This window comes from Convolutriloba macropyga, chromosome 2 (genome assembly GCF_964194025.1).
Source record: "Convolutriloba macropyga chromosome 2, txConMacr16.3, whole genome shotgun sequence".
In the NCBI taxonomy this organism is placed as follows: Eukaryota; Metazoa; Xenacoelomorpha; order Acoela; family Convolutidae; genus Convolutriloba; species Convolutriloba macropyga.
Window position 1 is genome coordinate 51,392,332 of NC_134469.1, and position 15,266 is coordinate 51,407,597.

The following is a 15,266-nucleotide window of genomic DNA, read 5'->3' on the forward strand; positions in this document are numbered from 1 at the left end:
AAACTTGGAACATGATAAAAATTTCCAAAAAGTTTGAAAATTAATTTTTATCAAAAAATTGCTAAGGCTGGAGTCATTGATAATCAGTCCGTTAATTCTAGAAACTATGCAACAGCTTATCATCAAAACTTGGAGGAGGTCCCTAAGACCCTGGTGCCGGAAAAATGATAAAAATTCAAAAAGATTTAAAAAAATTGCAAATACTTTTTGAAAATTCCTATCTTAAAATCTTGAAAAACGTTCCATTACAACTAGAAGCTCTTCAGTAACATATAATCAAACCCTAGAGAGGGATATGTACCTACTTTAGAGGTTGGATGGAGAAAACTGAAAAATGACAGAAAAATTTCAAAAATTGTAAATTCTAAAAACCTGAAAATACTAAAGACTTGAAAATACTAAATTTATCAAAAAAAATGTTGAAATTTGTGATTTTAAAAAATTGAAATTTTTTCCATGACCAATCAAAATTTGCCAGTAACTTATTATCAAAACCTAACGGAGGTTCTCTAACCCCTGAAGCTCAAAAAACCTGAACAATGATTATAAATGTCAAAAAATTGATAAAAATTGCAAATTTTGTCAAAGAAATGCTAAAATTCGTAGTGTTGAAATCTCCAAAAACATTTCATTACGTTTAGAAAATATAGAGTAAGTCATTGTCTAACCCTAGATAAGGTTCTTCGGCTTTTGAGGCTGGAGAAACCTGAAACCCGACAAACATTTGCAAAAAAATTTTAAAAAAATGCAAGTTTTATGAAAAAAAAAATCGATAAAATTCGTCATATTAGGAAACTGAAAGCTATTCCATGGCAAATAAAATTTTTTCAGTAACTTATAGTTAAATCCTTAAGTACGTTTCGTTGCCTTTGCGTCTGCGTCTGCAAAGATGTGAACAATGAAAAAATGAATGTCAAAAACTTGATAAAATTTGCACCTTTTGTCAAAAAATTGATAAAATTTGTGATTTTAAACTCTTGAAACCATTCCAATACCACCATAAACTATGCTGTATTTTATTATAAAACCCTAGAAGAGGTTCGTTGGGCAGGAGTAGGGTGGGGGCAACATTGCGGTGGGGGTTGGGGGCCATTGTGGGGTTGTCAACAGTGGGGGTGTCTTCAACCTCTTAGAACCTCCCTTCACACCATAAGTCTCAAAAACAGTTTGAGCTGAAACAGAGCTGAAAGGCTCTAAGAGCAATTAATGCCTGCTGGGTGCTACCTGTCTATCCCGTTTTTGAAAACGAAAAGTCAAAAGCGTCAGACGAAAAATCGGTCAAGCGAAAAATTGCATAAAAAAGACCGACAGGACTAATATAAGTGTTAAAAACTTCGTTTGAGAGCAATTAAAAACTTCTGTTTCTGTGCAACATTTTTTGCAAGTTTGTCGACTCGAAATTATAAATTTTCTGCCTGTTAAAAATAAAATCTACCTTTTTGCATGCAACTCTATGAAACCCAACATTTTCACATTTTAGGTTTACAAAAAAGTTTTACTATAGTCATGACACCAATTTCATCAAAAATGTCGACTGTAAATTCTTAGCTTATGAAATGTATAAACGAAGCGTGAAAAACTGAAAATTTTAAAGATTGTCTGCTTTGTGTGAGAAATGAAACATTTGATTTCGGCGACCGATTCAGTTGTTCTATGAGCTATTCAATGACCGCTTCCGTTTATCTCTGCAAAAAGATATCGACTGGCTAAACTTGGCTGACAAAAATAGTCGGGCTGGTATAAATTCCCAGTCCCCATATCATGGAGGGTTGAAACAATAACTCTCGGATATACTTTCAGCTTTTGCCACAATGATGGTAGCATTCAACTGCCACGCCTCATCACCACACTTGCTCGAACAGTCCAAAGCCATCTGTCCAAATTTCCTCGCTTCTCCGTACCTCTTCAACTCAAGGTGGCACTTAGCTATTTCATGGTAGAGCCAAGTCCTCTCGAGAGCCTCGTCCTCGTCCTGGATCTGAAGCATTGCCTCTTCTTGTTGTGCCTGGCCATCAGAGTTCTTGACAGAGTCAAGGAGCTCCAGCCTCTGTTGCCAGTACCTGAGAGCAGTATCGCTTCTGCCCAACTTTGAGTTTACTCTGCCCAAATTGTCCAGGGCGCGACTGCGGCCATCTACATTGTTACTAAAATATAGCTAGCAGTTAGACAGAAACATTCAGTGCGAACAAAGTTGATCTAATTAGTCAGCAAGTAAGTTTTTTTAATAAGTTTTAGCAAGTGAAGTTACGGCACTGTAATATTGCGGTTTCACGTTCAATAAGGTTGAAATCAAAGTTAAACACGGGGATCGGCATTGACCTCATCTCATTTTGTTTCTGACAAAGAAAATTAGGCTCCCAGAGACAAACTCTATAACAAGCATTGAAGCTCATAACCAAAGATGCAACTTGAGTCGATTATCTTAGTAAAGTAATAAAGTAACTAACATGATGTTTGAAACGAGGCTGAATAATTAGAAAAGCTGGCACTGTCAAAAAACTGAAAACCTGGATGTTGAGAACATGAAGATGGTAATGTTAATACAAAAAAATGTTGGAACAAAAAATGACAACATGTTGACAGGATAAAAATTAATACAAACAAAAAATTTATTAGGTTTGCTTTAGTTTTTTTCTTACTTTTGTTTTTTTTTCTAGTTTTTTGTCTATTCTGTTTGTCTAATGAAGCAAAAGCTTCTTTATTACGCAGAAAATGTGCAAATTGCAAATTTTGGGGGCAGCAGTAAAAACACTTCGTCGTCAATTTTCATATTACGTTACTATTATTCACGATGAAAAGTCTACGTTAACAGTGAATGTAATTACCATAAACTTTTGTCACTAGTATTTGTCGATAACGTAATCATCGTCTACAATTTTGATGAATCAGTAATCCTTAAATCTTATAGCTCGAATTTAATTAATAATTACTTGAGACCCAATTTAGACTTTCTTGGTCAACAACTGGCATCATGAATAATTGTGCCGGACGTTTCCAAAATGCTGATGGACGTTTCCACACCAGCATATAACCTATTTTTAAAACATGATCGTAAATAACATAGGCGAACTCGGGTAAGTTTGCTTGCGCAAACTGCTCTTTTTGTCGTCTTCTGAATTTCTGCAAGGCTCAACAGTGAGGGGACTCTGTCGCCCAGAAGATCGATCAAATAAAATAAACCAAAGGTTTTGAATTGGTGAAGCAAGCGTTAATTTGTTGCTCTGCTTTTCCCGCTCTTCCACTCTTGTATGCTGTTGCAAATTAGATTGCCTTGAAATAAGTTAATTCACAATGGGGCTCGTAATATCAATTCTAGTTATATGGATAACGAATGTAAGAGAATTACTTGCACAGCAATGGAAAAGACAAATTCAAGACAATTCATAATAGTAATTAAGGTAATATTAACAATATCCGTGGTTCACTTCCCAAATGAACTAAATCAAAACGCTCACAGTATCCCAACTGGTCTTGCAATTACAAATCTTTCAAAGTTTAGTCCCACTAAACCAACTACTTTCTCTCGCTTGATCGAAACCAAACTTCTGAAGTTCTCCCAAAATCTCCAAAGTCTGGCTCTCTCTCTCTCTCTCTCTCTCTCTGTCCAATTTTCTCTGTGTCACTTCAATTTATACTCTACCAATACGCTCTTATCTTATGCAAACAAAATTTAATCTCTTAAGTAAACAATGCAACTTACACTTGAAATTGTCCCATTCTGTGGGAGGGCTTTGTTTGCTCTGCAAACAAACCAATATCAAACTATGCTCTGTCATTCAACTGCTACCAACCATTGTTCGACTTTCTCCTGATCTTAAGTACACGACCTTTGGACTCTTATGTAAACAAATCCACTCCACTTTATCTCATATATGCACTTGACATGTCAATCAGTGTTTGCTTAGTAAACATTGAACGATACTCTGAAAAGTTCTTATTCCTCTATTTCCGCTATAAAATTAATTAGCTGCAATCAATCCCTGTCAAAATCACGCGTTGAATAGATAACTAAACTCATTGCCAAAAACCAAGAGAAATTGTTATTTCCAATCTGGAACTCATTTCATGCAATTCCCTGTAATTATACATGCCTAAAAATCGAATATTCCTATAAGCCCACAATTTGAACTCTAGGGGTCAATCAGGGGTCATTCGTCCAAAATGAAGGGTCAAATTAATAAAAATAACGTTGTCACGGTAAGTTCTCTCATAGTTGCACCTACCCACCAATTTTTATCACCTAACTCCTAATAGAACACGAGCAATGACCGCGCACACTTTTCATCGACCTCCCGGATGACTCCAAAATTCCAATCTTAATAACTTGCGAAGTAGTGGTTAAAACGTCTTCGTGTAAAGTTTTATAGTAACTATAGGGTGCCACCAACTTGCCTGCCAAGTTTCATGACCAACGGATCAGCCGTTGCGATTCGTTTGCAATTTAAAAATTTTTAACGAGTCGTGGGTGCCAAAACCCGAAAAATCCGAGTTCGTCAAACTTGACCGAGGTGGCTTTTCTTTGTCACTAACTGTCTCAGGTTATCATATTAAAACTATTTTGAAGTCATTCGGCCGCTCAAAAAGTTCAATCTCCAGTTTTCGGCACTCGGGTTTTCCTGAAGCACCGACTTCCGGTCGGAATCTGGGATTGAAAATATCACCAATCGAAAGCACTTGAAAAGTTACACTAACCCTCCAAAAATCATAAGACTACTACCAATACTCCACGAGCAATTCAAATTTTACGTTCCGCAAGCACCGGCGTAAGCTAGTTCCGTGCAGGTTGGTGTGGGGTCAAATCTGACAATAAAATCGGATTCCTCGTACCCAAATTAGTCTATCCCCCAATTTTCAGGTCAATACGACGTCAACTTTTCGAAAAAATACTATTTCAATTTAGGTCCTAACTACATTCCAGTGATAATTACCAATATACCCAAAAATCGCCATTTTACATCCTAAACCCTTCCCAAGACCATGCAAAAACATTAATTCATACGTGCAGGACATTACAACTGATTAATCGCCTTATTTCGGACTCAAACACATTTCACAGTAAACTACCTAAAAACCTTCAAATCACACTACTTCCGGTGTTAATAGCTGGAGGGTGGCTGGTCGGATTCGCCTGAAAATTAGTTTCGCAATAGAGGACCACTAGGGTACCTCCCCATCATTGACCAGATATCAACCAATAACTCCTTCCCATCCCGGGGGGTTCGGACAACTTTTTATCGGTAGGGTACTTGAAAAACTGATAAATTCCCTTTTTATTTACTTTAATTTAACAAAACTCTAATAAATTTCTTCCACAACTTTCTAAACCATTCCCATGATTATCCAATACATTACTGCACCAGTATATGCTAGTACGCCTGGTTTCTACCTTTATTTCATCAATAAACAATCGAAATTTATACCGCAAATTATCAAAAACTGTCGAATAACACCATTTATTGTGCCAAAACTCAGATCAAAAATGTATATACGGCTGCGTATCCCTATTATATATCAACAATCATAAGAGGAATATCCCCACAAAATTTCAGATTCCAATGGCGATTAAAACTTAAAGAGTTTAGTGTACCAAATTTGGAGTTGCCAATTATTTTGTGAATTTGAAATCACACTTTAATTTGGTTCAAATTGAAATTCCAATTTTGTTCGATTTATCTAGTTAACTTCAAATGTTCGCTCTCTATTTTACTTAAATCACTCATTTCGACTTTGGCCTAATGCACAAATACAACTTTGCTAAGTAAATGAAATATATCGACAGCTCAATATGCTTTTGTTCATCAATTTGCTTGCTTAAGATATATCACTCAACTCCCCTCTCTGGCGCCTTCGAAACAATAACCCTTTACGGAAGAATGCTTATTTCAAACACCTTATTAACTTGTCTAATTTGACCTAAATTCTCTAACTTACAATATCTGGCTATAACAATTTCTATTGAGATTATTCTTATGCTTTCTTCACTTTTGATACGTAATGCTGCAATCTAATTGATTCAAAAGATCACTTCGTTTACAATTTTAAATAAGTCAATAGTTAAATCAGTCTAAAACTTTCGTGAAGATCGAAATTATCAAACCATTGGGTTGTTTAAACTCCAGTCAACTAGTTTGCGGGATCATTGTGCCAAAATTTATCAACGTTGTAATGCCAACGCCGTATCAACGGCGTCACATTTTAACGATGAAATGCTTAACTAATATTGATTAACTTTTAAAAGATTTTTGATTGTCAGTTATGAGTATTTAAAGCTCAGTACTTCTTCTTCTGGATTTATCTTTCTCTTTTGTTATAGTTGGCGCTTCGTCATTGTTTTCGCAAATCAAGCACAAATTTCAAAATTAATTTTTTCTTGATAAATTTCCTCTCAGGGTAATTGAATTTCGTTTAACTTCTGTAAAGATTATGCGAGAGAAAAGGGCGAGTTGTTCGCCTAGAATCTAGACTGATTTTATTGCTGACTGAATTTTAAATTGGTACCCCTGTCTGATGACTTGATTGACTCAGGTTCTTTGAACACCAGAATGACAGGTCGCTCCACAAAAAAATTGCTGAAGATCAAAATAAGACACAAGGTTTCTCTTGAAAGTAAACACAAAAAGTAGACTGAGTTACAGTTGACAACAGTGCAATTCAATTTTTATATCTTTTTGATACCATTTTTCTATTATGCTTTTCTAAATATGCTTTTCTTATGCTTTTGTAATCATAGAACTCTCATTATGGGAAAGTTATAGTCATAAAACTTTCCTTTGTGACAAAGTCGTACAATGTTTTACGACTTTTTGAGTGTATGAAGTCGATGTTCCATAACATGAAAGTTCTATGATTAAAAATTTTTGTCAACGAAATACTATCACTTGAAGTAAAAATACTATTGATTCATTTGAAAATTGTTCTCTTCGATTCTACTTGGCCGAGTTTAGGCATTATTCCTGAAACCAGAAGACATAAGTTGAAAAACAAATTCAAAATAGTAGACTATGAGGAACTAAGAGCGAGAGTTATCATTTTCTGGCTTAGATAACAGCATAGCGTCAAGAAAACGGATTCCCTGATTTATTACCAGGTTTTGGATTTAGAGATGCCAGTCCTGGCAAAAAAGTGCTCAAGAAGAACTGCTAAGTGTATGAAGTGACCTGAACGTAATTTTGGGTCAGTGTTGTCACAAGGCCAGTGTTGTCTTGCCCATAACGGCTATAGCCTTGACATTCAGTGAAAAGTGGCTTACTTTGTTTCTGAGAGATCGAGGTCATTGAGGAACTGCTGTTCTGCCTCTCTCAACTTGTCTTGTTCGAAGAGTGCCAGACCATACAAGTTGTAGAGAGTTGCCAGGAACTCCTGCTTATCTGCCAGTTCATCGTCTGTATAAATCAGAGCCTCATTCAAGGCTTCCTTGCTACGCTTCTCAGCTTGTTTGAAGTCTCCACGGTCCATTTCTTAAATTAACAACAAATCATTTCAATAAAAAGAAAGCTATTGCCAATGATAACTGATAGTAGGTTGCTAAAGCAAACGGAATTGCATCTCAATTAGAATTGACCCGGATTGACTGTAATACCAGTTTCCTGGATACCATACAATGACCTATACCATTCCTAGTAATAGTACAACCCCCAGTGATCTCGAATCCTGTAAGATGACTTTCAACTGCTTTCTCAAATTTCAGCTGTTAATTAAAAATCTTTTTTACTATCTGGAAATCTCGTGTACGGTAGCTTAGCGTAAGGTGCCTCGTCTTTGAGTTAAAAAATATTAGAGAGAAAATTGAGGAAATCTAACTAAGGATTTAATAAATTTGGTTCAACTAACCAGCCTCTATTTTTTCAATCTGTTTGATCACATAACCCCCAGGGTTCGTTTTCTTTGAAACTGCAGATGCTGTGCCTTTCCTGCCCCCTGCCCCCGCTCTACCGGTGGCAGTTGCCGTGTCCGATCTTTCGTATGTCTTATCGTGAGTCCTGGATGGGTCTTGCTGTCTCCAAAACTCTTCCCTCTTTTCCAGGTACTTGATTGCGTCATTGGTGTACTCTCGGATTTTCTTCCCAGATTCCGAGGACTCGTTCGAAACAACTAATCAGAAAAAAACACAGTTTTTAGGCAGTCTGTTCTAAAGAAAGACAAATTGTTAACAATGTCTCCCTCATTTTTATTCTGTGCCATCTAACCACAAGCTCATCCAGTACTTATCGAACCAATAATGAGATATCGGAAAGATCATTTTTTGTCAGACTTGGTTAGCTTCAACATTGAGTTATCAAACAAAACAAGAATCCTGTATCAGTAATAGGGCTATACGGTCACATAACAGTTAGCGGTTATCTCAGTGGAAGACAATTAAAGCAAGACAAAATTGAAGCAGTAATATTACAGCAAATGACTAACCAAAATCAGGCAGTACAAGAGTATTTTATTTTTCCTCCGTTTCGGAGCAATTTAAAATTGGAACAACTGTCAATGGTGACAGCATATGATGCAAGATAACTGTTAATAACACGTAATATCAAATTTCGGAAAGAATTTGAGTGATCAGTGAAATGCTAATTGGTACAAAAGTTAATAAATGTAAGTCGTAACGCCGATTTTGGAGGGACAACTCCTTGTATGAAAAGAAACGCTTGTACCTCCGTCCTTGAACAGTTTCTCGAGATACTCTTTGTCAGAGTACAACTCCCCAAGCAGTCTACGTGAGCTCTTCCTGCTACTCTTGGTGCCCTTGGCTCTCTGCTCCTCTGCCCTCTTCTTCGCATCGTCCTTCTTACTCGAAACACTCTTTGGAGGCTGCAGTCTACTAGCGGTGCCTGGCTTGGGCTTCTTCTCTCGCTTTTTAAACTAAAGAGGCACAAGGACAAAGTTAAAACCTGAAATAATCTCTGTTAGTCTATGCTCAATCAAACTAAATGTATTGATTTTAATCCTCCATCATTAAAGTTACCCAGTCTATTTTTTGCAATACTTTTTTCACGCGTTCAAAGCAGCCTGACTATAATCAATGTTTGTTAAATGATAATTTGTCTACAGAAAGGAACCCGAGAAAAAGGAAGAACAACAAAGATGTTCAAAACCAATATAATTTAAACGAAGTTCATTAATTTTTTGTCGTCCCCAGATCGTACATGAGAATTTTTCAAAAGTCTTAATAAAAAACGTGTAAATTTTAATTCGAAGCCATACAGGAAGCAGCGTTGACCAATATTTACAGCACTATTATTGTTCCGACCCCACTTGTGGGGGGGGGGGAACTATATACTCAAATGGGTTTTTTTGTTCGGACAGTTTCGGCCGATTGATATATACATCGTAGAGAAATGTGAGTGGTATCATTAAAAAGCTACTCCAGCGTACAATTCGAAATTAAAAAGATTTCTCGAATTTCGTTTTTTTCGAGGAATTATCGAGGATTGAAGTTTTGTGTGAAAACGATATATTTGGCATGATTGTTCACTTTTAGTGTAATTTTACTTCAAATTAGGATATTTTTTAAAATTATTATTACATTTCAGGCCAAAATATGAAACATTTTGGAGTTCCCAATAGACGAAAGGCAATAAAATGAAGAGTTCTGGTCTCATAGGGAAGTTTACTATAAAAAAAAATGAATTCTTTTTCAGAGCTCTTTTTGAGAAAAATTTTTCATATTTTTTTTGTTTTCTTGGGTCACCTAGCGACTAGTCAATTTTCATATCTCGGTTCTGCTAATGACAAACCTGATTTACAGTCAAATGAAGCCCATTGAAACTTTTGGAGTTCTACGCCATTGTCACGTTTATTAAAAGTGCAACTTTTAATAATCTTCGTAATAATCATTAAGTGAACCTATCTAGAGCTTTCAGTGGACAGCTAATTGCTGTTAAGCCTTAAAAAATGATTTTTCGAAAAAATTTTTTAACTATTCGACCATTGCCCTATTTATTCGACCATTAACCTATTTATTCGAGTTAATTATTCGGCCATTAACCTATTTTCGAGAATTGTAAGCCAGTCTTAGTAGACAGGGGCCCCTTCTTTTTGACTGCAACAAAAAATAAATCAGGTTAGCGGTTTTATGACATCAATGCAACAAGATTTCAAAAAATTTTTAAAAATTTTTTGGATATTTTCTTATTATTGACTCCCCCTGAAACCATATCACATTATCTTGATTTTTATATCTCCCATTAGCTGAGATAAGACGTTCACTGGATCATGAATAAGGTTTTCAGAGAAAAGTTTTTGGTTTAAATGGCTTCGACATATTCTCCTGGCACGTTTCTACTGAATTTTTGGTTTTTGCCTATATTTGTCTTTGTTTCTATAGTCATAAGACTCTTTGTGACGTCTTATTGATTACCTATGCATGGCAAAAATCCGTTTCCTCAAATCGAGGCGTACGCTCCAATAGAGCGTATTTTGTGACTTCTGTTGTAAGCTATTGAATTTAATGGCTGTTAAGACTTTGAAAATAGTTTTTCGAAATTTTTTTTTGAAAATAAACAAATCTTGAACTTTTTTTCGTGAACTGCAAGTCATTCTCAGTATTGATTGGACGCCCTTTTTTTAATTCAGCCAAAATCAATCTATTTAGCGGTTTTATCTTCTAACTACTGGTGCTATGACTTCGATGCACGAGTTTTCATACTTTTTTAGATTTTGGTTATATTTCGTATTTTTGTTTCCTTTTGAAATCTTGACACATTATCCTAATATTGATGATTGCATTGGCTTAGACATGACGTTCAAAGGATCATATATAAAGTTTATTCGGAAATTTTATGGTTTAAATGGCTTTGACACTTCTTGTACTTTTCTACTTAATTTTAAGTTTTTGCCTGTACATTATCTATGACTTTTTGTAATGTTTTACTGATAACCTAGTAATGACAAAGATCCTTGTTGTCTCATAGAGACCAAACTTAGCGTATTTATTAGCCTCCGTTGAAAGCTATTGAGTTTAATGGAGTTGATAATACGGGTTTTCTCATACAAATCGTTATTCTAATGTACTTGTTCATCTTTCGGGAGTCAAATTGTTTAAAAAAAGAATCCCATCGCTGTTCAAAAAGTTTTAAAGTAGAAAATTTTTTTCGAAAAAATCATTTTTCAATTTCTTCGACACTTTTCTCGCTCAGTTTCATTTTTGATTTTGCTGTATTTTACTTTTTTTCATTCTTTAGATAGCAATAAAAAATTGACCAATCCCATTAGCATGTGTATTAGGGTTGAATGAAAAATGTTACCCGAAGCAGTCATTTTACTGCGAATAGTCTTAAAGCCTATGATTATATACATTTCTATAAATTTTAAGGATGTTTCATTTTTCAAGTCATATAACTAAAAGTTAGAAGTTAAAACAGTTAGCTAAAAGTTAGCCAAATCAAACTTGGTTATACTAGGACAGAGGAGGGTACTGTTATCACAGAGACTGCCCTAAAGTTCACAATAATAAGTTTTTGATTGGTTAATGTTCGAAAAATATTCTTAAAGTCTTAACAGCCAATGGCTGTCCACTCAAAGCACTATATATGTTCACTTAAATCTCATTACGGAACATATTGCACTGTGAGTCAATGAGTTCACGCCATAAAACTCCAAAACTTTAGTAAAACCTCAAAAAGAAATTCAAAATTTCATTTAAAATTACGAAAACTCAGAGTCGAAGCCAAAAAAAATTGAGCACTTCCTTGTAAACAATTCTTTATTTGACTGTAAAGAAGGTTTGTTATTGACAAAACCTCGATATGAAAAGTGACTTGTCTCTAGGTGACTCAAAAACGCAAAAAGGAAGTAGAAAAGTTTTATAAAAAAAGGAGCTCTCAAATAGAATTCAAAGTTTTTTGATATTGAACCTCCCTATGAGACCAGAACTAGTCTTTTTTATCGCCTTCAGAATAATAGTAACACAGATTGGTTCAATTTTTGGCGAGAAATTTAAGTTTGAAATACTATTTTTATTGTATTTTTATCTTATTATGAAGAAAAATCACACTAAACGTGAACAAAATCATGCCAAATATACCGTGTTCACACAAAACTTCAATCCTCGATAACTCCTCGAAAAAAAAAATTAAATTTTTTTAAAAATTTGAATTCTACGCTGGATCAACTTTTTAATGATACCACTCATATTTCTCTGCGATGAATATATCGATCGGCCAAAATTGTCTGAACAAAAAAAACCCATTTGACTATATAGTTCCTCCCCCCCCCCTAACAAGTGGAGTCGGAACAAATATTAATATTGCATTAAATGAAGATAACCAAATTTTGATGACTTTGAGTTATACCCAACCTGATCAAAACTGTAGAAGTAAGTCAAGTCACAGTCAGTGCTCAGTTCAACGCTTTTCGCCTCTGAAATAAGCAACTTCAATTTCACTTAGTCTATTGTCAACCAGAATAATCAATCCTTAGAAAATATTTTCTCGTTTAAACCTCAATTACCTTGTTTTTGTCTCAGAACATCAGTAGATACCTGAACTTTTAAAAAATTTTTAGTGATGGTATGCATACAAAGACGAGAAAAAATTTAATCGAAGTGCATAATTGCCGTCGCATAGTTAAATTTCAGTATTATCGTTAAGCGGCAGATTAAATTGATGAGTCATCACGGTTTCGGCATCGGATTGAGCACCTACTATATATTCCTCAGCCCAGTTCGGCAAATATCCAACATTTGAGCTTCAGTTCATGACCCCCCCCCCCCCCCGGGTTGCTCATCATACACAAATCTTAGTAATCATACTGGGTCATATATGATTCCTAGTATTCATACAAGGTCATATATGATTTGTGTGGTTTCTTATTAGTCATACAAGGATCATATATGAATTCCTAGAAATCATACAGGGATCATACAAAAAATTCGAAGCCTAAAAACTGTATATTTTTCATTTTCTTTTGATGTTGAAAAAGTTTCTTGGAAATCATACAAGGTCTTATATGACACATAAAACTTTGATGAAAGTATGCATGATTCATGGTATTCATCTAGGATCATATATGATTTCTTTGTAGTCATACAAGGTTCATATATGATTTCCTAGTAGTCTTATATGATTTCTTAGTAGTCATACAAGGACCGTCCTAGGAAATACGTTATGACTTTTATGATATCATATATGATCCTTGTATGACTACTAAGAAGTGGCGATCCGGGCCGTCCTGATTTTTATCTTAATTCTGAGCTTTTCGTGAATATTTAGGGGCCACAAATCGAAATCAAGATTGAAAGCCATGATTGACTACATGGGGATTTTTTTGATACCATTTCTTTTCCGGTGGTGTTCATGACGCATAGTAATGGATACAAAAAAAAACAATGAATGTGAAAATTCCCGACATTTACCGCTTTTTTGCAACTTCTGGAAAAATCAATTACATAATAATTCTCAAACAATTTTTTAAAATTTTAAAAATAAGGGCAATTAAAACGTCGATAGCAAATTATATTCTTTGGCAAGTTAAAAAATGTGATTATTCCTGCATTTTTAAGATTTGCCGCTAAGTTAGGTGGAAGCCACTTTTTTCAAAGACCAAACGGTGACAAAACTTTCATTTAAAAGTTGTTTAGTTATTTGATAAAAAGTTTAGAGAAAATGGGGTGTCACTGTAATGAATTCGAAGATACATCACCGAAATTTTACTTATAAACTACACTACATTTCTGCTAAACGCTATAGCGTCTTTTCCAAAACAATTTATATTTACATTTTGAGTCGTCTGACCCTAAATTTATAGTGCAAATTTGCAATTATCTGTGAGTGAATTTCAGAACCAATCTTAATACATGTCTTCTTAACTAAGCCTTTTGATCAGCGTTTGCCTTTGAAACATATAAGCAAGAAAACGTGAACAGAACTCACAACAGAACAAAACTAATTTGCTCAGGGTCAAAAGACTCATAATGTGAGAAATTTACTTATCTCCTGCCTGTTTTCAAAAATGAGGCTTGTATTATTCTCAAGATTTGTAGGTACTTTCTGAGATAATAAATAAAGCCATGCCCTCGTTGGACTGAAAAATAAACTGATAGCTTGGTAATTTTCAAATTATTTAGTATCTGGCTCATAATGGACAAGGGAACCAGGTTCGAAAATCTTTTTTTTTTCAAATATATTTTGATGTGATCATCGGCATCTCTCAACTCAAAGTTCTCCAACTGTTTCTTAAATGCTAACGCTGCTCTTTTATACAGCCTTTTCAGCGCTGAATCAGTAAAGAAACAATGTTTTTTGCGCCAAATTACTAACTTTGTTACGTCCAACTGTTAAGGTTATTTCAATAACTAACTATCAATGTTTGTGAAAAAATTTAGCATTTTGGCATTTCCACAAGCGAATAATCCGCCGTAGTATAACAATATTCTGACGCAGCAGATACATTTTTTGTACTTCTCGATGAAACGCACAAATTTCACTGCCAATAAAAACATTCTAATACGAAAAGCGTGCCATCAAACTCTAACTAAGAACAATTGAAAGGCTGATTAATCAAAATTGAAAGGCTTTTTAATCAATGCTTTCTAACGTGTCGGCTTATTAATGGATTGAAATAATGATTTCAGGGCGGGTGAAACTATTGATGACGAGTTTTGAAAAATATAGTAATCTCACGTAATTTTTTTACGGTGTGTGTAGGTCATTTTGTTGCCCTCTTTCACTTTTGATCTATTAATCGATGGTTTTATTGTAAAGTTGAAATATTGAACGGTATTATTGGACTGTTTTGTGCCCATTCTTAAAGTTAAATTGCTCATACAAATTTTAAAATGCAAGGTCTTCGCACAGCTGGAATCTAGAATGCCATTTTTTGTACATACAGTGTCAGATTTTAATACTGGCCGAATATTAAACTTGCAAAAAGCGTGTTTTAAGCAAAGTGACAAGACTCCACTGAAGTTACTTCCAAGTTCTGGCTTATATCTCCAACTGCTCACGCGGCTCTCGTTTAATACCAGATTTTCTGAGCGACTTCACAAGCGAGTCACCTAAGCTATACCTATTTTACATAAATGAACGCTTAACTTTCGAGACCTTATCTCAAACTTGATATCAAATCGCTCAGATAGCACTGTCTTACTTTCTCCGATGGCATTTTCGATGGCCTCCTGTGATTTCTGGATCCAATCTGGAACTCTCCATTGTCACTCCGTAAATGACAGCCCCTGTGGAAGAACATGAGAGCATACTCGAAGTTCCCCATTGCATAGAGAGCCTCTGCCTTGATCCACAGACCCTAATACAAACAAGGAGAAACTTCAAAACCTGAAA

General features: G+C 35.1%; 1 pseudogene; it reads right to left on the reverse strand.

Moving 5' to 3' along the window:
• Positions 1 to 15,266, reverse strand: part of LOC142335337 (outer dynein arm-docking complex subunit 4-like) — a 28,745-nt pseudogene that overhangs the window by 3,200 nt on the left and 10,279 nt on the right.